This window comes from Lithobates pipiens, unplaced genomic scaffold, assembly GCF_037356315.1.
Source record: "Lithobates pipiens isolate NorthernLeopardFrog02 unplaced genomic scaffold, aLitPip1_a1.2 Scaffold_28, whole genome shotgun sequence".
NCBI lineage: Eukaryota > Metazoa > Chordata > Amphibia > Anura > Ranidae > Lithobates > Lithobates pipiens.
The window spans coordinates 225,145,725-225,166,799 of NW_027507789.1; the positions used below are offsets into that span (position 1 = coordinate 225,145,725).

At 49.6% G+C, this 21,075-nt stretch overlaps 1 protein-coding gene across 1 annotated transcript in view; it reads right to left on the reverse strand.

Annotated features, from left to right (window-relative positions):
* Positions 1–21,075, reverse strand: part of SULF2 (sulfatase 2) — a gene marked incomplete in the record, with an annotated part of 294,975 nt that overhangs the window by 228,915 nt on the left and 44,985 nt on the right.

Here is a 21,075-nt window from a genome sequence, read left to right on the forward strand (position 1 = left end):
TACCAGACCCGGAACCCATGCCGTTTTATTTTATTTTTTATTCTGTCATAGAGCCCCCTTAACCACCGGAAGATTTTACCCCCTTCCTGACCAGAGCACTTTTTTTTACAATTTGGCACTGCTTCGTTTTAACTGACAATTGCGCAGTCATGCAATTTACACTAGTAATGGCGGTCCTGACAGACTCGCCCGGGACAGAGGCTTTTGGAGTGGGACTGAATGCTAGCCTACGTACCCATACGGTATTTTGCCCAGGAGAGCCATTCTGTTGCAGTATATCTGCGTGAGCCAATCGGGAACTCATTAACAACTTCAATAAACGATATTATAGATTGTACACTGCACTGTATACCCTGTACTGTATTATATATACTACACTGAGCGCACTTTATACTCTGAACTGCAGTACATATATATATATATATATGTATATACACACACACACACACACACACACACACACACACACACTATACGGACTGCACTATATACTCTGCTTTAGGTGTTGGTGGTGAAAGAACACGGTAACCCCTCACAGTTACTCTTGTTGGGCGCAGGAACGGGCCCTGCTGTTCAATATTATTTCAAAAATTTGAATTACTGTACATGCCGCTGTTAAAAAGGGGTAGAAAAATTGGGCTTCGGGTGGTGGTGATGCCCTTAACCAAAAATATTGTTGAAAGCTAGCATCACGAGGAGGAACAGGATAGGCAGCATAAGCAGTCTTGAAGGGATCTGTTACATCAGCATCAGGTACTTGATAGCCGCTAATCCAGGACTGATTCATTTTTATAAATGTGAGCCTATCAACTGAGTCTGTGGACAGGCACACGCTTTGATCCATTACAAACCCTCCATCAGCACTGGATGTGCATTCAGAAAGCACGCTGGATGCAGAACAGGCCAGTAGCTCAATTGCATATTGAGCAAGTTCTGGTCAGTGGTCCAACCTTAAGGCCCATGGATGCTCTGTTGGAAAAGGTGTCAAAGTCTGCTCTTGTCCCTAGATATATTCCGGCACCATATAATACAGACGCTGGCGATGGTTGCTGAAACCTATCAGACCTTGGCGCTGAGGACTGAAAAATTGTTTAAAAGGCATCTGTCAGCCGGCCAGCTTCTCCACCACTCTTCCTCTGACCGAACGAAGCCTCAGAAACACGTTATCCAGCACCAGGAAACGGTAACCTCCCAGGGTCTGTAAATGTGTTACACAAACTTTTCTTCAAGGCCTCCTGAAGATTTTTCATCCTCTGCTCCCTCTGCTAAGGCAGGATGAGTTCTGCAACCTTACCCTTGTAACGTGGAGGAAGAAGGGTTGCACCAGCCAGTAATGATCTCTTTTCTTAATACCAAGAATTCTAGGGTCCTTTCGCAGGCTTTGCAGAATCAGGAAGGCCATGCAGTGTAAGTTTGCAGAGGCATTCGATTCTGAGTCCTCTGGGTCACTAAGGATCACATGATCCGTAACTACCTCCTCCCAGCCACGTACAACTCCTTGGGTTTCTGGGGACTGAAAACCATCCCTTGAAGCCTGCTCATGTTATCCTCTACATCCAAGCTGACACAATCCTCCTCTTCCTGCGTGTTTGGCAGGCCCACAGGAATGCTATCTGGATAAAGGGGGCCTTAACGGGAAAGGAGAAGTCCTTCTCTTCGCCCCGCTGTTCTGCCTCAAGTGCCCTGCCCATGATTCCACGAAGCGCGTGCTCCAGTAGGAAGACTAGAGGGACATTGTCACTGATGCATGCATTGTCGCTGCTCACCATCCTTGTTGCCTCCTCAAATGGCGATGTGCATCTTTGAGCACTGGGGTGGCGAAAAGAAGCCAAGCTCCCCTGACCCTGCAATGGTGCCATACTCGGACAGGTACTCATTGATGGCCCTCTGTTGTTTCTGTAGCTGCTGCAGAATTGCTAACGTTGAGTTCCAGCTAGTGGGCATGTCACAAATGAGGCGGTTGATGGGCAGGTTGCATTCCCTTTGAATGTCAGCCAGCTGAGCACTGGCATTGTATGATTGGTGGAAATGACCACAGACTTTTCTGGCCTGCCTCAGGAGATCTTGTAAGCCTGGATACCTGGTCAAGAAATGCTGCACCATCAAATTCAGGATGTGTGCCAAACATGGAACATGGGTCAAGTGTCCCTGTTGGAGGGACGGAGAGAAAATTGGTGCCATTGTCGCATACAACCATTCCTGGCTGAAGCTGGTGTGGCATCAACTACCGCTGAGCCTGGCCCTGCAGAGTTTAAGGAATCTCTGCCACAGTGTGGCTCCTATCCCCTAGGCAGACAAACTCAAGACATCTTTTTGCCTGAATGCTTGCATAGCCCCTTGAGCGTTTAGGGAGCACTGCTAGTTCAAAGGACAATTCTGCAGAAAAGCCCATAGAGGAAGAAAAGAAGGGAGGGAGGGGAGCATACAGACGTGGCAGAATCACCACTAGCTTTTTGGAGGTGTGGAGGCGAAACAACCTCCAACACTGAACAATATTCTGCATCCTTCCCATATGCCAGCAGAGTTACCCAGTGTGCCATGACGTAAAGGCAACATCCCTGCCCATGCCTGCTGGAGCACGAGTCAGCGGTAATATGAACCTTACTGCTGACCACCCTGTCCAATGAGGCCAAAACATTGCCTTCCACATGGCAGTAGGGAGCCGGAATGGCCTTACGGGAAAAGAAATGGCGTTTTGGAACCTGCCACTGTGGTACAGCACATTCCACAAATTCACTAAAGGGGGCTGAGTCTACCAGCTGAAAAGGCAGCAGTTGCAGTGCTAGCAATTTAGCCAAGCTAGCATTTAGATGCCGAGCATGTGGCTGACTGGGACAGAATTTCTTTTTACGGTTCAGCACCTGGGGTAGGGAAATTTGCCTGCTGAAATCAATTGGTGGTGTACTGCTAGCAGAATGGCTGCAAGTACTTGTGACAACTATTACTAAACCTTCATTCCTCTCAGTGCAGGTTGAGGGGACTGGAAGTATAGTGGGGTTGAAGATCGCAGATGAGGAGCAAGGAGAAGACTGCTTTTTTCTTTGATGTGGATCTTTCATGTGCTGCTGCCAACAGACTGCATGGGAGGTCGTCATGTCTGGTCAAGCATGTGGTGCCCAAGCGGATACTGTTCTGGCCACGCTGGATCCGCTTCAGACATAGGTTGCAAACAGCAATGGTGTGATCTGCTGCACATGTGTCGAAAAAGGCCCACACCAAGGAACTTTTAAAAGTCAGTGGGGAGTCAGCAGTGCCCTGCACCTGCAGAGCTCTGCGGTGTGATGCAGTAGGGTGACCGCCCTTAAGCTGACCCCTGAAGGACATCTTGCCTCAATGGAGTTGTGCCTCCTCCTCCTCCTCACAGGCACCCCAGTATTGTCAGTGACCTCATCATCCTCTCCCTCCTCGTCACTGGAGCAAACGTGGCAGTATGCTGTAGTTTGAGGAACATGACTGCCAGTTTCTTGTCCTTCTGTGTCGCCCCCTCTCTCTAAGCTCACGTTACTCTCTTCCTCCACCTGGGAACCAACATCAGAGCCTCCAAATTGCTGTGCGATCTCGCAGTGCATTATGGGGAGTTCAGCGACACTATTGTTCGGTGTTCAGCAAACACCCAATGTTCAAGCTCATCCCTACTGATAGCTATTGTTAACATAAGCTGGACAAGAGATCATCTCCCCCCAACCCCCAGATTTTGTCCAATTTAACGGAGGATCCCCCTCGCCTTGTATATAATTCTAGAAATTCAAATGTGCGATGTGACAGAGAGGGTGTGAGGAATAAACTTACAGTTTATGGGAAGTGAGATACCGTCTGCATTGAGCCCCTTATACATGGGGATGTCTACCCGCTGTGCATGTGATCGTGGCGTTTTTGTGCACCCAGGGGGCTCTCGCTGCCTCCAGTCCATCAAAGTCTATGGAAATCTGCTGCAGCTAGATGGGGCTGAATGTTGTACTGTGGGGGGTACTTGTGTTTAGGGCCCTATACATTCAGGGGCACAGAATACCTGCGTTTCAAGTACTTGCCCCTGAACGCAGGGAGTGGGATTGGGCACTGTGCCCTCCGGGGTACACCAACACCAAAACAGCGTGTACCAGAAAACTCTCCTGTGCTTTAAGCTGAGTGATGATCATGGAGATAGAAAGGATTGAGTGAAGGTCTACGGGATCAGTCACAGGAACAAACTTGTCTTCTCCATTATTGGACGAGTGCCTGTTCACCAATTAGTCATCCGTCACACACATAAAGATAATAAAAGAGTCTCTATTAATCTCTCCAAACACATCAGCAGAGGACAGCATGGTGTCTATAGAGGTCTGTATACATCGCCCTGGTATAAGCATAAAGAAATTCTTCCAGATAGCCCATCCAGTCTTTATTACAGAAATTCATAAAGCAACAAAATTATATTCTGTACAGTCGCATCAGTCCCGGTCCTCAAGGAGCTTACAATCTAAGGTCCCTACCTCACGTACATACATATACTAGGACCAATATAGACATCAGCTTGGACAGGAACCTGAACCAAGCACCCCAGCGCTACAAGGCAGAAGAACTGCTATGACCCCCTCCGGAGTCCCTATGAAGACGATCCGTCCAACTTCCTTTGTGGTCGGAGTGTCAGAAAGTGGGCTGGCCGTTTGCAACCAAAAAGTAAAAAAAAGCTAAAACTTGTCAGATTTAAACCCCTTCCCGCCCAGCCTATTGTAAAATGACGGGCCAGGGCCCTGTTATTCTGGGAGGACATCCCCACAGGCCGCAGTCTTGGCTATGGCTTGACCGGTACCCGCTGTGTCCCCCGAACACAGCGAATGACAGATCGGTGTATAGGCCCCGGTACCATGTGATCGCTGTGATCAATCACAGCAGATTACGTAAACATTCTACACAATGAACGGCTTTGTTTCATGCCACTCATTGTGTAGTATTGTGTTGCTTGCTGCGATTGGCCGCAGTGATCACATGGTACAGACAGGGCCAATCACATACCATCTGTGGCCAATCACAGCTAATCACAATACATGCTGACTTAATTTCATTCAGTAAAAATGGTTGTTTAGAACAGCGATATTCGCAGTTATAGACAATCACAGCAAGAAAAAAAAAAATCCTGATCATCTCCCCATAGTAGTACAGCGAGGCTATGCCACTGTTTTGCTCTGATCACAGCATTCAAGACAAATTATTTTTCTTTTAAATAAAGAAAATATTTTTATTTTTTACATACGCAGTCACCAGTCAGTGTCCCTGGTTCATCACCACACTAGTCACATGACAACGCTGTACTGCACTGTTGACAGCATGTAAAAAAAAATTATGAAAAAGAAAAAAAAAAAATCTGACAAACACGTCAAAAATACTTGCTATGCCTCTTACTAAATACCTTGGACAGTCTACTTCCCAAAAAGGGGTAATATTAGCGTTCTGACATTTTTGTTCCTCAAGAAATGAGAAAGGCCTTCAGTACATCAGGTCTGATTATTTTTTAGTCTGTAGGAGAGTTATAGAGTCCACAAAGTATGGTTAGTGTATATATATATATATATATACACACACACACACACACACACACACACACACACACACACAAATACATCAGTACATCAGTTTTTAAATATATATCCCATAGTTTGCAGACTCTATAAAACTTTCCTACAGACTAAATAATACACACTGATTTGGGTTATTTTTATGAAAGAAATGTAGCAGAATTTGCAAAATGTTATAATGGAGAACGAAGAAAAAAATATTTGTTTTTCCTCAAAATGTTTGGCAATTTTTTTCACACCTTTATCAAAAAATAAAAAACCCAGGGGTGATAAAATACCACCAGAAAAAAAAAGCTCTACTTGTGTGAAATCAATGATAAAAATGTCATCTGGGTACAGCCAGTGGCACCTGCAAACAACCACCTACCCCGGTGGCCGGCAGCACCTCAAACACCCCCCCCCCCCCCAGCTCGCTGTCTGCCAGTCTGGACACTTATCCCATCTAGGTGGCAGGCATCGAGCAGCGGCTCATTCCGTCATGTGTCTCCTCCCCTACTCCTAGGCATCCAATAGGATCACCTGTCCTTACAGCCAATCGGGTGACAGGTCAAGACCCGCTTACTGATTGCCCAGGAGGAGGATCACTGTTACAATAGTGAATATTCATTCGCATTTAAACTCATCTGGGTGGGCTCAGAGTGCACCCTCTGCACCCCGAGCCCACCGTATTTTGAAGCCTATTAGAGCTTCTGGCTCTGATCAGGTGCTAAAAACAAAAACCCCATTGGAATCCATGAATCTTGGGACCTGGAAGGGGCTGGATGCACAGATGCGTGGGCAGCGCCCGTGCGCCCTTAATGGACAGGCCTCCCCTGGGTACAGAGTTGCATGACTGCACAATTGTCATTCAATGTCCAACAGCGCCAAATGCTGAAAACTGGCCTGGGCAGGAAGGGGGTAAAAGTATCCCGTATTGAAGTGGTTAATGCCATCATTGATCCCCATTTGGAAATCCCACCAAACGAGACAAAAAATTTTTTTTTTTAATAAAAAATACCCATACGTTCACTTCATCCAGAACTCCAAGAAAAGTTTTGTCTGGAATTCGACTCTAACAAGGAAATCTTGGTAAATGAATGTATTTATCGGCGTATAACACTTTTTTCCCCCCCCTAAAATCAGGGGGGAAATCGGGGGTGCGTGTTATACGCCGATCCCCCACCGTTCCTAACCTTGCCTGTCGCTCTCGGCGGCTTTCAGGTATAGTCGGACGTTCTCGGCTATATTCGGCCGTTCTCGGCGGCTTTCGGAAAGCCGAAAGCCGCCGAGAAGGGCCGAAAATAGGCGACAAGGGCTGAAAATAGGCGACAAGGGCCGAAAATAGGCGACAAGGGGCGACAAGGGCCGAAAATAGGCGAGTGCGGCCGAAAATACCCAAAAGCCGCTGAGAACGAGCTCCGCCGAGATACACAGGACATCCGCTCTGTATCTCGGTGGCGCCATTTTTAAAATGGCAAAGACACTGACAAGGCTGCAAACCACCGACAAGGCTGCAATGCAAGGCTGCAAATGACAATGACAAGGCTGCATTGATGGGCATTTAAATGTAAGTTTTTTTTCCTTAAAGAGGAAGTAAACCCTGATGGGTTTGCTTCCTCTTTCATTCCCTGCAAAGGTAAAGCATAATGGACTACTATGCATCGCATCGCACCACATCGCATAGTAGCCCATTATGTGACACTTACCTGACACAGGAGCCAGCGAAGTCACCGCTGCCCCCTGTAGTCCGGAGCATCCATCTTCTCGGTGGGGTCTTCCAGCTCCGCCGCTGTTTTTCGGCGAAGCCGCGATGATGTCACTGCGCACGGGGGCCGCCACTCGCGGCATATCACCGTTGATGGCGGCGCGCTCGGTGACAGCGGTGCCTGTCTTTCGGTAAATGTCTCCTAAACCGTGTAGGTTTAGGAGATATTTCTTGGACCTACAGGTGAGCCTTAATCTAAGCTTACCTGTAGGTCAAAGTGTGTTGTAAGGGTTTACAACCACTTTAAACTTCCCTCCTAAATGTTTATTTCTTTTAAATTCCCTCCTAAACTTGAGGTGCGTGTTACACGCCAGAACATGTTATACGCCGATAAATACGGTACACATTCATTTCAATCGTGTAACAATGTTGCCAATTCTGGTGAGTGGTTTCTATTTTATAGGTGTTATTTGGGTGGGTTTTTGCCGAGTTTTGCACCGGTCAACTTCACCGATGTAAAATCAGTAAAATGCCTGGAACCTGCCAAAAAAAGAAGCTCCTGTCATTTTTTTTTGAGCGACAGGCGCTTTGCTTCAGGCAACAGAACGCTCAGATGTGAACACGGGCTGTTGAAATGAATGGGAAGGTGTCCTTTTGGGAGTAAGAAAACCCGAGGCCAATTTTGTTGACAATTTTTGGCAATTTTTTCATCATTGGATATTTTTACATTTACACCGAGTTGGGAAAATCCCGACTGGCACACGTGACGCCTCCTACACCAAAAGAACACCAAATCGCCCTTTATTTTTTGTTTTTCTGGCCCTGCACCTCCAAGGAAGGATAATGGACGTCGGCCGTCTCCGCACCAACAGAAAGCCGACCCTGAGAATCATTTTTACAGCGCAAGTTCTTTTTTCCAAGATACAAATTGTTCTAAAATGTTTCAATCATCAGCAAGTGACACAAAAGTGCATTCATGCCAACACACAATTGTGCGATTTCCTTTGTGTTGCGCTTCTCTCAGTTTGTTTGTTGCGCGGCGTACAGATCAACAATCGGGCCGCAAGCCACAAAAGGCCTCATTTACAGCAAAATAAAGGGGTTGGGGGGGAAGGGCCTCATTCAATTCTCTTGAGCTCACGGTGCGACAGCACAGCGATGGAATAATATCCACAGAGGGGGCATTTCTGGGGGGTTGTCACCAGTCAAGGAAACAAGGGCCTTTTTCCCAGGACACCAGGGCACAGAGGGGGAGCACTGGGGGGGGGGGGGGGGTTCAACGGGTCATTAACCGGAAATCAACAGAGGTTGCTTGAGATTTAATTAAATTCTAATATCAGTAGAAGGAGAAAATAGAGCAACCCGTTCTCACAGCAGGAAAGACAAGACGCTTAGCCGCCTCTCGGGGTATCTGGGATACCGGTGGGCCGCCATCACTAATGCTGCCAGATATGCCCACGCCAGCACAGCCGTGCCGAATCCAAACAGCGATGCCAACAGTTCTATTATTCCATGTAGGTGGAATTATCCGGGGCTGAAATTCTTCCAGGATGAATCTTGTATTTATAGATCACTAGGAAACAGCCAGATTCACAGCGTTCTACTTACTCGGAGGTTCCCGTCTAGGAGGTTGTAGAGTCGCATTCAAGGCCTGTTCTTTGTTGGTTTCTTCTGATTCTTCTTGTGCGATTATCTGCTGCAGACAAACATTTCACTTTGTAACAACCGCTGACCCTTCATTGCTCTGTGACTTGGCAATTCTGCAACATTGTCCTCCCCAATAGATACAAGTGTGAGCTCTTCAGAAGAGATGTGCCAGCTTTTATCTTTATTTTTTCCTTCTAGTTTCTTTACACAGCGGGTAATAAGTAGGGGTTGTCCCGATACCCCTTTAAGACCGAGTACAAGTACCGATACTCGCCGATACCGATACTTTTTTTTGTCATGTGACAGTTTGCAAAGCACAATACAGACTAATGATACCTTCTGGTACTGATTAGGCAGCACTGATGAGCACCGAGCGGACTGGATATGCAGCACTGGTTAGCACTGATGGGCACCAATATGCAGCACTGGTTAGCACTGATGGGCACCAATATGCAGCACTGGTTAGCACTGATGGGCACCAATATGCAGCACTGGTTAGCACTGATGGGCACCAACATGCAGCACTGGTTAGCACTGATGGGCACCAACATGCAGCACTGGTTAGCACTGATGGGCACCAACATGCAGCACTGGTTAGCACTGATGGGCACCAACATGCAGCACTGGTTAGCACTGATGGGCACCAACATGCAGCACTGGTTAGCACTGATGGGCACCAACATGCAGCACTGGTTAGCACTGATGGGCACCAACATGCAGCACTGGTTAGCAATGATAGGCACTAATATGCAGCACTGGTTAGCAATGATAGGCACTAATATGTAGCACTGGTTAGCAATGATAGGCACCAATATGCAGCACTGGTTAGCAATGATAGGCATCAATATGCAGCACTGGTTAGCAATGATAGGCACCAATATGCAGCACTGGTTAGCAATGATAGGCACTAATATATAGCACTGGTTAGCAATGATAGGCACCAATATGCAGCACTGGTTAGCAATGATAGGCACTAATATGTAGCACTGGTTAGCAATGATGGGCACTAATATTCAGCACTGGTTAGCACTGATGGGCACTAATATGCAGCACTGGTTAGCACTGATGGGCACTAATATGCCACACTGGTTAGCACTGATGGGCACTAACATGCCGCACTGGTTAGCACTGATGGGCACTAATATGCCGTACTAGTTAGCACTGATGGGCACTAACATGCCGCACTGGTTAGCACTGATAGGTGGCACTGATGGGCACTAAAATGCAGCACTGATTTGGCAATTGCTGGCCTGGCTTAATAAATGAAATGCATGATGAGGGGAAAGGAAGGATTTTGCAGTGCTATATGGTGGCATATGTCATTGCAAAATCCTTCCTTTCATCATTCATTATATTTATCATATAGTATGTATATGGTGCAACGCGCATCTTGGTACACCTTGCATTCGGCCGCAGTAAGCAGCAACAGACATCTTGTTACACCCAGCCCGAGCTATATGGGCTGGGTGTAACAAGATGTCCGCCGCTGGCTTACTACGGCTGAGTGCCGGGTGTACCAAGATGGGCGTCGGAATATTTAACCTCTGATGGAGACACGAAACGTCACTTATGTTACCGAATGGGACTGCTCCGGTCAGCGATTCGGATGGAACATGCGGCTGTGCCCTGCACCCCGGCCTGCCTACCTAGTTCCACGAAGACCAACAAAGCCAAGCCTACTTACCAACCAGCTTCCAGACAATCAAATTAACCTGTCTAACAGTATGCATTAAAAACAGGGGTTTAGTCCGCACACATTTGCAAACGCATGCGTAAGCCACAGAGCCTCGTCACGGCACCCTGGTATCTGTGGTCCTAACACTAAACTATGAATGTGCCCACAGTGCAGGCACATGCATTCTGATGGATAGATGAGGGAAGGTGGACTGAAGGGGAGCCACCCCTTCTTAAAGGTACAGGAGCACAACAAACACCCAGCATATAATACAATGGCTGCAAAGGTGTTGGTGCCTTGCTGGACCAATACAAACACCAATGTGATATGAAAAACCACAACTCACCACCACCCGCAACTACAGATGGCTATCGCAGTAAGCGGCATTGGACGGCTGAAACATGTAACAAAGCCTGGGGAACGCCCAGGAAAAACCCAAGCCTACTTACCAACCAAATCAACCTGCCTGCTGAGGACTCGCTCTCCGCTCCGCCCCCTGACTTCCGAGGGCGAGCAACGTCGCCTCGTTCCCAGGTATCAGATTAGGCATTGGGAGCATTTGTGCGAGTTCAAGTTCTCCCGCAAATGCCAATAGCAATACTGTATCTGTATTGGGACAACCCTAAAAATAAGTATTGAACACGTCACCATTTTTTCTAGGTAAATATATTTCTAAAAGGTGCGATTAACATGAATTTTTCCCCACATGTGGGTAAAAAAACTCCTACAATCCCCAAAACAAATACGTTCAGAAATTAAAGTGTTACTAAACCCAGAGCCTGCACTCACTATATCTGCTCCCCCCAGGAGCCTGCACTCATCATCTCTGTTCTCCCCAGGAGCCTGCACTCATCATCTCTGTTCTCCCCAGGAGCCTGCACTCACTATATCTGCTCCCCCCAGGAGCTTGCACTCATCATCTCTGTTCTCCCCAGGAGCCTGCGCTCACTATATCTGCTCCCCCCAGGAGCCTGCACTCATCATCTCTGTTCTCCCCAGGAGCCTGCACTCATCATCTCTGTTCTCCCCAGGAGCCTGCACTCACTATATCTGCTCCCCCCAGGAGCTTGCACTCATCATCTCTGTTCTCCCCAGGAGCCTGCACTCACTATATCTGCTCCCCCCAGGAGCCTGCACTCATCATCTCTGTTCTCCCCAGGAGCCTGCACTCATCATCTCTGTTCTCCCCAGGAGCCTGCACTCACTATATCTGCTCCCCCCAGGAGCTTGCACTCATCATCTCTGTTCTCCCCAGGAGCCTGCACTCACTGTATCTGCTCCCCCCCAGGAGCCTGCATTCACTATATCTGCTCTCCCCAGGAGCCTGCACTCACTATATCTGCTCCCCCCCCAGGAGCCTGCACTCACTATATCTGCTCCCCCCCCAGGAGCCTGCACTCACTATATCTGCTCCCCCCCCAGGAGCCTGCACTCACTATATCTGCTCTCCCCAGGAGCCTGCACTCACTATATCTGCTCCCCCCCAGGAGCCTGCACTCACTATATCTGCTCCCCCCCAGGAGCCTGCACTCACTATATCTGCTCCCCCCAGGAGCCTGCACTCACTATATCTGCTCCCCCCAGGAGCCCGCACTCACTGTATCTGCTCCCCCCCAGGAGCCTGCACTCACTGTATCTGCTCCCCCCCCAGGAGCCTGCACTCACTGTATCTGCTCCCCCCCCAGGAGCCTGCACTCACTGTATCTGCTCACCCCCCAGGAGCCTGCACTCACTGTATCTGCTCCCCCCCAGGAGCCTGCACTCACTATATCTGCTCCCCCCAGGAGCCTGCACTCACTATATCTGATCTCTCCAGGAGCCTACACTCATACCTGTTCTCCCCAGGAGCCTGCACTCACTATATCTGCTCTCCCCAGAAGCAGGATCTCCAAGCCCATGGATAGTGTAGGACCCCCTAATTATGGGGTACTTTGTCGCAGTAAGTGGGCTTAAGCACCGTATAGCAATATGGGGTGACCAAATCCCCCTATTTTTTGATAATGTTTTAAATAAGCCTTGCTGGAGGTAAATGGCCTTTTTTGCATGTGTGCGCTGTAATATTTTGTTCCGTTGTACGGTCTTATGGCTGCACCACCTTTAATGCATCTTTTGGGGTGCGTCCCCCCCCAAATATCTTCTTTACCTTAGTAATGAGACACCTTTTTATAGGCCATCAGTTGAGATTAATTTGCACTGACGAGGGGCAAGATTGCCTTTTTGCACCTCCCTTTCTTCAGTACTTATTCCCTGTGTCCTGTTTTGGTGTCTTTGTATGTATGGACGGTAGGGGTTGTTACCGACATGTGGTGAAAAAAAAAAAAAAAGGTCACGTCAATAGCCCCTGGATGTGTTCAATACTTATTTTACCCAGTGTAGCCCTCTTTTTTTAAATATAGCGGTTTGATTTTTATAGCTCTGACATATAACACAGTGCTGTACAGAGGACGCTGAGCCAGTCACATCAGTCTGGACAAGAGGAGCTTACATTCTAATGACCCCCCCCCCGGATGCGGTTGACATATACCACAGTGCTGTACAGAGGACACTGAGCCAGTCACATCAGTCTCTGGACCAGAGGAGCTTACACTCTAATGCCCCCTCCCCCCCAGACAAGGATGTGACTGACCTATACCGCAGTGCTGTACAGAGGACACTGAGCCAGTCACATCAGTCTCTGGACCAGAGGAGCTTACACTCTAATGCCCCCTCCCCCCCAGACAAGGATGTGACTGACCTATACCGCAGTGCTGTACAGAGGACGCTGAGCCAGTCACATCAGTCTCTGGACAAGAGGAGCTTACATTCTAATGACCCCCCCCCCCCGGATGCGGTTGACATATACCACAGTGCTGTACAGAGGACACTGAGCCAGTCACATCAGTCTCTGGACCAGAGGAGCTTACACTCTAATGCCCCCTCCCCCCCAGACAAGGATGTGACTGACCTATACCGCAGTGCTGTACAGAGGACACTGAGCCAGTCACATCAGTCTCTGGACCAGAGGAGCTTACACTCTAATGCCCCCCCCCCCAGACACGGATGTGACTGACATATACCGCAGTGCTGCACAGAGGACACTGAGCCAGTCACATCAGTCTCTGGACCAGAGGAGCTTACGCTCTAATGTCCCCCCACAGACTAATTTCCACCATCACAGCCCGTGTATACAGGACGCAGAGCCCCCTTCCATGGTATGTGTATAAGGACCGCGCGTCACCTTCAGGGGTAACTAAACAAAGAGATATCAAGTCGCAGTGCAATCAGGACGGCGATGAAAGATGTTCCAGGGGAACCCATGCGGCACATCCTTCCTGCCGCTGCTATATACGGATCAATTTATGGGAACGGGACCCATCAGGAAACACTAAACATTTCACCGCTTCTCCGAAGGCTCCGGACGTGGCGACCAAGGACGCGCCGTGTGCGCATATCTGTGGCGTGAGCACATTACGGCACCTGTACAGGAAATCATCAGAAAAACTGATGTATAGAGGCTACGGGAGAGTCAAGCGAAGGCAGGGCAGGACAGACCCCGAGGCCAGGTACACACAGCGCCGGCACAACACAAAAGAGCCACCGGGGCACCCGAGGTTTGGAAAATGATTTATGCCGACATCAAAAGGATGCACATGTTTCCTGGCGTCATAAAAGCTCCCAATGGATTCTACAAATGACCATCTGGCTGTAGAATCACGCAATAAAAAAAAAGGTGAACTCCCCAATAGCCGCAAAGGATATAAATCCAAATCGTGTGCACCAAACATCTATACAAACCCAGATAATACCTTGTAAACGTAGCGGTGACATCATCACTGTGCTGTATATAGCCTGAGCAAAGCTGTGGGAGGGGGCCCAGTTAGCTCCGCCCACCAGAGAAACCAACAGGAGGGGGCAGCGACAAGACCAGTCTGCACAAGGAGAGGAAGCAGAGTCGTGGGAGGGGCCCCAACAGGCTCCACCCATAACGGAAAACTACAGGGGTGGGCGGAGACCAGACCAGTACACCCTGCATAAGAAGAGAGAGCAGAGCTGTGCGAAGGGCCCAGCAGGCTCCACCCACTGCAGGAGGGGGTGGAGACCAGACCAGTACACCCTGCAATAGGAGAGAGAGAGAGGGAGAGGGAGAGAGAGCTATGGGAGGGGTCCCAACAGAAGCCCCACCCACTACAGAAAACTACAGGAGGGGGTGGAGACCACAACAGTACACCCTGCATTAGGAATGAGAGAGCAGAGCTGTAGGAGGGGCCCAACAGGCTCCACCCACTACAGGAGGGGCGGAGAGACCAGTACATCTTGCATATGGAGAGGGAGCATAGCTGTGGGAGGGGCCCAACAGAAGCCCCAACCACTACAGAAAAACTACAGGAGGGGCGGAGACCAGACCAGTACACCCTGCATATGGAGAAGGAGCAGAGCTGTGGGAGGGGCCAAACAGACTGCACCCACTACAGGAGGGGCGGAGACCAGACCAATACACCCTGCATATGGAGAGGGAGCAGAGCTGTGGGAGGGGCCCAACAGAAGCCCCAACCCCTACAGAAAAACTACAGGAGGGGCGGAGACCAGACCAGTACACCCTGCATATGGAGAAGGAGCAGAGCTGTGGGAGGGGCCAAACAGACTGCACCCACTACAGGGGGGGCGGAGACCAGACCAGTACACCCTGCATATGGAGAGGGAGCAGAGCTGTGGGAGGGGCCCAACAGACTCCACCCACTACAGGAGAGAGCGGAGACCAGCAGAGCCTGCATAAGGAGAGAGAGCAGTGCTGTTGCGAAGGGCCCAGCAGGCGCCACCCACTGCAGGAGGGGGCGGAGACCAGACCAGTACACCCTGCATATGGAAAAAGCAGAGCGGTGGGAGGGGCCAGACAGAAGCCCCGCCCACTACAGGAGGGGATGGAGACCAAATCAGTACACCCTGCATATGGAGAGGGAGCAGATCTGTGGGGGGGGGGGGGGGGCAACAGGCTCCACCCACCAGAGGGGGGGGGGGAGACCAGACCAGTACACTCTGCATAACTAGAGAGCAGTGCTGTGTGAAAGGCCCAGCAGGCTCCACCCACTGCAGGACCCCTTCAGTAAACTACAGCAGGGGGCGGAAATGAGACCAATCGCCTTGCATTAGGAGAGAGAGAACAGAGCTGTGGGAGGGTCTCAACAGAAGCCCCACCCACTACAGAAAACTACAGCAGGGGCGGAGCATATGGAGAGGGAGCCGAGCTGTGGGAGGGGACCAATGGGCTCCGACTACAGGAGGGGGGCAGAGACCAGACCATCACACCCTGCATAAAGAGCGAGAGCAGAGCTGTGGGAAGGGCCCAGCAGGCTCCACCCACTACAAGATGCCTGCAGAAAACTACGGGAGGGGGGCGGAGACAAGACCAGTCACCCTGCACAGGGAGAGAGAGCAGCAGTGGGCGGTCTTTATTACAGGAAGTCTCACACTGGATTACTGCATAGATCTGGTGAAAATATACAAAGATCGGGGAGATTCAAGAGGATAACACATGATGAATGGACAATATATGCTGATCCCGGAGTTCTGCTTTGACCATGCTACACAGTCACAAATGAAGATTAAAGACAATCGAACACCAACACTGGCAACAGAGTAGAAAACCGCATTAAGTTTTATTTATTAAGGGCGGGGGGGGGACAAACTCTTAGGGCTCATTCACACAGGCCCTCTCATCCTGGAAGGCTGCTGTAAAAGTGACGCCCCCTGTCAAGTTTGGCAGGCAGCGCTGCCTCTGAATGAGACACATTTCCGTTAAACGAGGCCATGCCGGGAATCATCAACCTTGGCTTGAGAAAGAGGCTGGGCAGCCTCGAAACAGGTCACATCCACCCAACCCGCGTGATGTTTCAGGAAGTGAATGACTTTCGGTCTGCTGTGTACACCACCAACCTCACTACCTACTCCCCAATTCCACCAGCATCCGGGTTTTACCGGCAGAATCGCAGGCTAACTGGGAATTTTGGGACAGGACACACCTGAAGGGACACCATTGAGCTGCGGACCTGGACTCTGATACGCACGGATTCTTCCACATAACTCATCATTAGTTATGCCCAGTTGGGAACATTTTGTATCCTGAACTGCAATCCAGCTCACTACTGACCTGAGATCTACACCACCCAAGCCTGTCTTTTATTATAAGCCAACCCATACTGGCTACATGTGAGTTGCCAATTTGCTGTTTTTATTAATAAATGTAACTTCCATTTAGATCGCACCCTCCGCTAATTTGGAGGAACATCCATACAATGTGGGCCTAGCTCATGGGGGGACATGCCTAGTGGGCAGCCCTCATAATGGGGAACAACTCATACGGGGCAGGCAGTGCTGGTTGAGGGACACGCATGCAGGGTAGGCAGTGCTGGTTGGGGGACACGCATTAAGGTCAGGCAGTGCTTATTGGGGGACACGCATACAAGGCAGGCAGTGCTTATTGGGGGGCACACATACAGGGCAGGCGTGCTTATTGGGGGACACGCATACAGGGCAGGCAGTGCTTATTGGGGGACGCGCATACAGGGCAGGCAGTGCTTATTGGGGGACACGCATACAGGGCAGGCAGTGCTTATTGGGGGACACGCATACAGGGCAGGCAGTTTCTTATTGGGGGGACACGCATACAGGGCAGGCAGTGCTTATTGGGGGACACGCATACAGGACAGGCAGTGCTTATTGGGGGCCACGCATACAGAGCAGGCAGTGCTTATTGGGGGACACGCATACAGGGCAGGCAGTGCTTATTGGGGACACGCATACAGGGCAGGCAGTGCTTATTGGGGGGACACGCATACAGGGCAGGCAGTTTCTTATTGGGGGACACGCATACAGGGCAGGCAGTGCTTATTGGGGGACACGCATACAGGACAGGCAGTGCTTATTGGGGGACACGCATACAGGGCAGGCAGTTTCTTATTGGGGGACACGCATACAGGGCAGGCAGTGCTTATTGGGGGACACGCATACAGGACAGGCAGTGCTTATTGGGGGACACGCATACAGGACAGGCAGTGCTTATTGGGGGACACGCATACAGGACAGGCAGTGATTATTGGGAGACACGCATACAGGACAGGCAGTGCTTATTGGGGGACACGTATACAGGGCAGGCAGTGCTTATTGGGGGACACGCATACAGGGCAGGCAGTTTCTTATTGGGGACACGCATACAGGGCAGGCAGTGCTTATTGGGGGACACGCATACAGGACAGGCAGTGCTTATGGGGGACACGCATACAGGACAGGCAGTGCTTATTGGGGGACACGCATACAGGACAGGCAGTGATTATTGGGGGACACGCATACAGGACAGGCAGTGATTATTGGGGGACACGCATACAGGGCAGGCAGTGCTTATTGGGGGACACGCATACAGGGCAGGCAGTGCTTATTGGGGGACACGTATACAGGGCAGGCAGTGCTTATTGGGGGACACGCATACAGGGCAGGCAGTTTCTTATTGGGGGACACGCATACAGGGCAGGCAGTTTCTTATTGGGGGACACGCATACAGGGCAGGCAGTCCTTATTGGGGGACACGCATACAGGACAGGCAGTGCTTATTGGGGGACACGCATACAGGACAGGCAGTGCTTTATTGGGGGACACGCATACAGGACAGGCAGTGATTATGGGGGACACGCATACAGGACAGGCAGTGATTATTAGGGGACACGCATACAGGGCAGGCAGTGATTATTGGGGGACACGCATTCAGGGCAGGCAGTGATTATTGGGGACACACATACAGGGCAGGCAGTGCTTATTGGGGACACGCATACAGGGCAGTCAGTGCTTATTGGGGGACACACATACAGGGCAGTCAGTGCTTATTGGGGGACACACATACAGGGCAGTCAGTGCTTATTGGGGGACACGCATACAGGGCAGTCAGTGCTTATTGGGGGACACGCATACAGGGCAGGCAGTGCTTATTGGGGGACACGCATACAGGGCAGGCAGTGCTTATTGGGGGACACGCATACAGGGGCAGGCAGTGATTATTGGGGGACACACATACAGGGCAGGCAGTGCTTATTGGGGGACACGCATACAGGGCAGGCAGTGATTATTGGGGGACACAGATACAGGGCAGGCAGTGATTATTGGGGGACACAGATACAGGGCAGGCAGTGCGTATTGGGGGACACAGATACAGGGCAGGCAGTGCTTATTGGGGGACACGCATACAGGGCAGGCAGTGACTATTGGGGGGCATGTATACAGGGCAGGCAGTACTCAGATCACATCTGCACACAGCAATGCCCCTGCGGCTTTCAGTACACAGCCTCGCTGTGCAGGTCTGCAGCAGGATTAGACAGTACAGAAGCTGCAATCTGCTGTCAGTCATGGAATAGCTGGAATCTTGCTGCAGGCGGTATCTGGAGACAGAACAATTTATTCCGTAAACCAGTAAACACGGGTTTAACTCCTTCATCCTCACACAGACTTTTAACCCTTTCACACAATTTATTTTTATGCCTCAGACTATCAGTGGTGCTTCCAGACTGGAAGTCTGAGAGGCTCAGAGCTTTGTATCTACAGATTGCCCCATCTATAGGAAATACCCCGGGGTCCAATCATACAACATGTATACAGGCACCTCATTGTTTCATCTACGGGGCCCCTCACCCCCGCACCAGTATACATCTATATTCCGAATATTCCTTCTATACACTCCCTCAGGTGGCCCATTGGGCTGCACATTTAATAGACCCGATTGGCAGTCAACTGAAGTGGCACAGGGCAGGCTGACAACACCGCTGTGAATTGCGAGTCAGTGGCCTTGTGTTGTCAGCCTGGGAGAGGAAGTGATGTCACTAGCAGGATCTCTAGCTAAGAAACTTTTTAACAGATGTTAAGAAAATGATTTGCCTCAGACATACAGTGCCTTGAAAAAGTATTCATACCCCTTGACATTTTACACATGTTGTCATGTTACAACCAAAAACGTAAATGTATTTTATTGGGATTTTATGTGATGGACCAACACAAAGTGTCACATAATTGTGAAGTGGAAGGAAAATGATACAAATAAATATGTGAAAAGCATGGGGGGAGGGGCATTTGTATGGCGCCCCCCGGAGTCAATACTTTGTAGAAACCCCTTTCTCTACAAGTCTTTTTGGGGGTGTCTCTACCAGCTTTGCACATCTATAGAGGGACATTTCTGCCCATTCTTCTTCTTTGTAAAATATCTCGCGCTCTGTCAGATTGGATGGAGAGCGTCTGTGATCAGCAATTTTCAAGTCTTGCCACAGATTCTCAATGGGATTTAGGTCTGGAGTGTGACTGGGCCATTCTAACACATGAATATGCTTTGATGTAAACCATTCCATTGTAGCTCTGGCTGGATGTTTCGGGTCGTTGTCCTGCTGGAAGGGGAACCTCCGCCCCGGTCTCAAGTCTTCTGCCGACTCTAACAGGTTTTCTTCTAAGATTGTCCTGTATTTGTCTCCATCCATCTTCCCATCACCTCTGACCAGCTTCCCTGTCCCTGCTGAAGAAAACCATCCCCACCACATGATGCTGCCACCACCATGTCTCACGGTGGGGATGGTGTGTTCGGGGGATGGGCGGTGTTAGTTTCCCCCACACATAGCATTTTACTTTTAGGTCATAAAGTTGAATTTTGGTCTCCTCTGACCAGATCACCTTCTTCCACATGTTTGCTGCCCCTCCCCCCACATGGCTTCTCACAAACTACAAACAGGACTTCTTATGACTTTCTTTCTCCAATGTCTTTCTTCTTGTCACTCTTCCATAAAGGGCAGATTTGTGGAGAGACGACTAATAGTTGTCCTGTGGACAGATTCTCCCCCCTGAGCTGTGGATCTCTGCAGCTCCTCCAGAGTCACCATGGACCTCTTGGCTCTTCTCTGATGAATGCTCTCCTTGCCCGGCCCGGTCAGTTTAGGTGGACGGTCATGTCTTTGTAGGTTTGCGGTTGTGCCATAATCTTTCCATTTTCCGATGATGGATTGAACAGAGCTCCGTGAGATGTTCAAAGCTTGGGAGATTTTATTATAACCCAACCCTGCTTTATACTTCTCCACAACTTTATCCCTGACCTGTCTGGTGTGTTCCTTGGCCTTCATGATGCTGTTTGTTCACTAAGGTTCTCTAACAAACCTCTGAGGGCTTCACAGGACATCTGTATTTATACTGAGATTAAATGACACACAGGTGGACTCTATTTACCAATTAGGTGACTTCTGAAGGCAATTTTACTAGATTTTACTTGGGGATATCGGAGTAAAGGGGGCTGAATACAAATGCCCCTCCCCCACACTTTTCACATATTTATATCATTTATCATTTTCCTTCCACTTCACAATTATGTGACACTTTGTGTTGGTTCATCACATAAAATCCATTTACGTTTTTTGGTTGTAACATAAAAAAAAAAAAAAATGTGGAAAATTCCAAAAGGGTCTGAATACTTTGTCAAGGCGCCTGTACAGAGGAGGAGGCTACACTGGTTCCCAGCTGTTGATCTC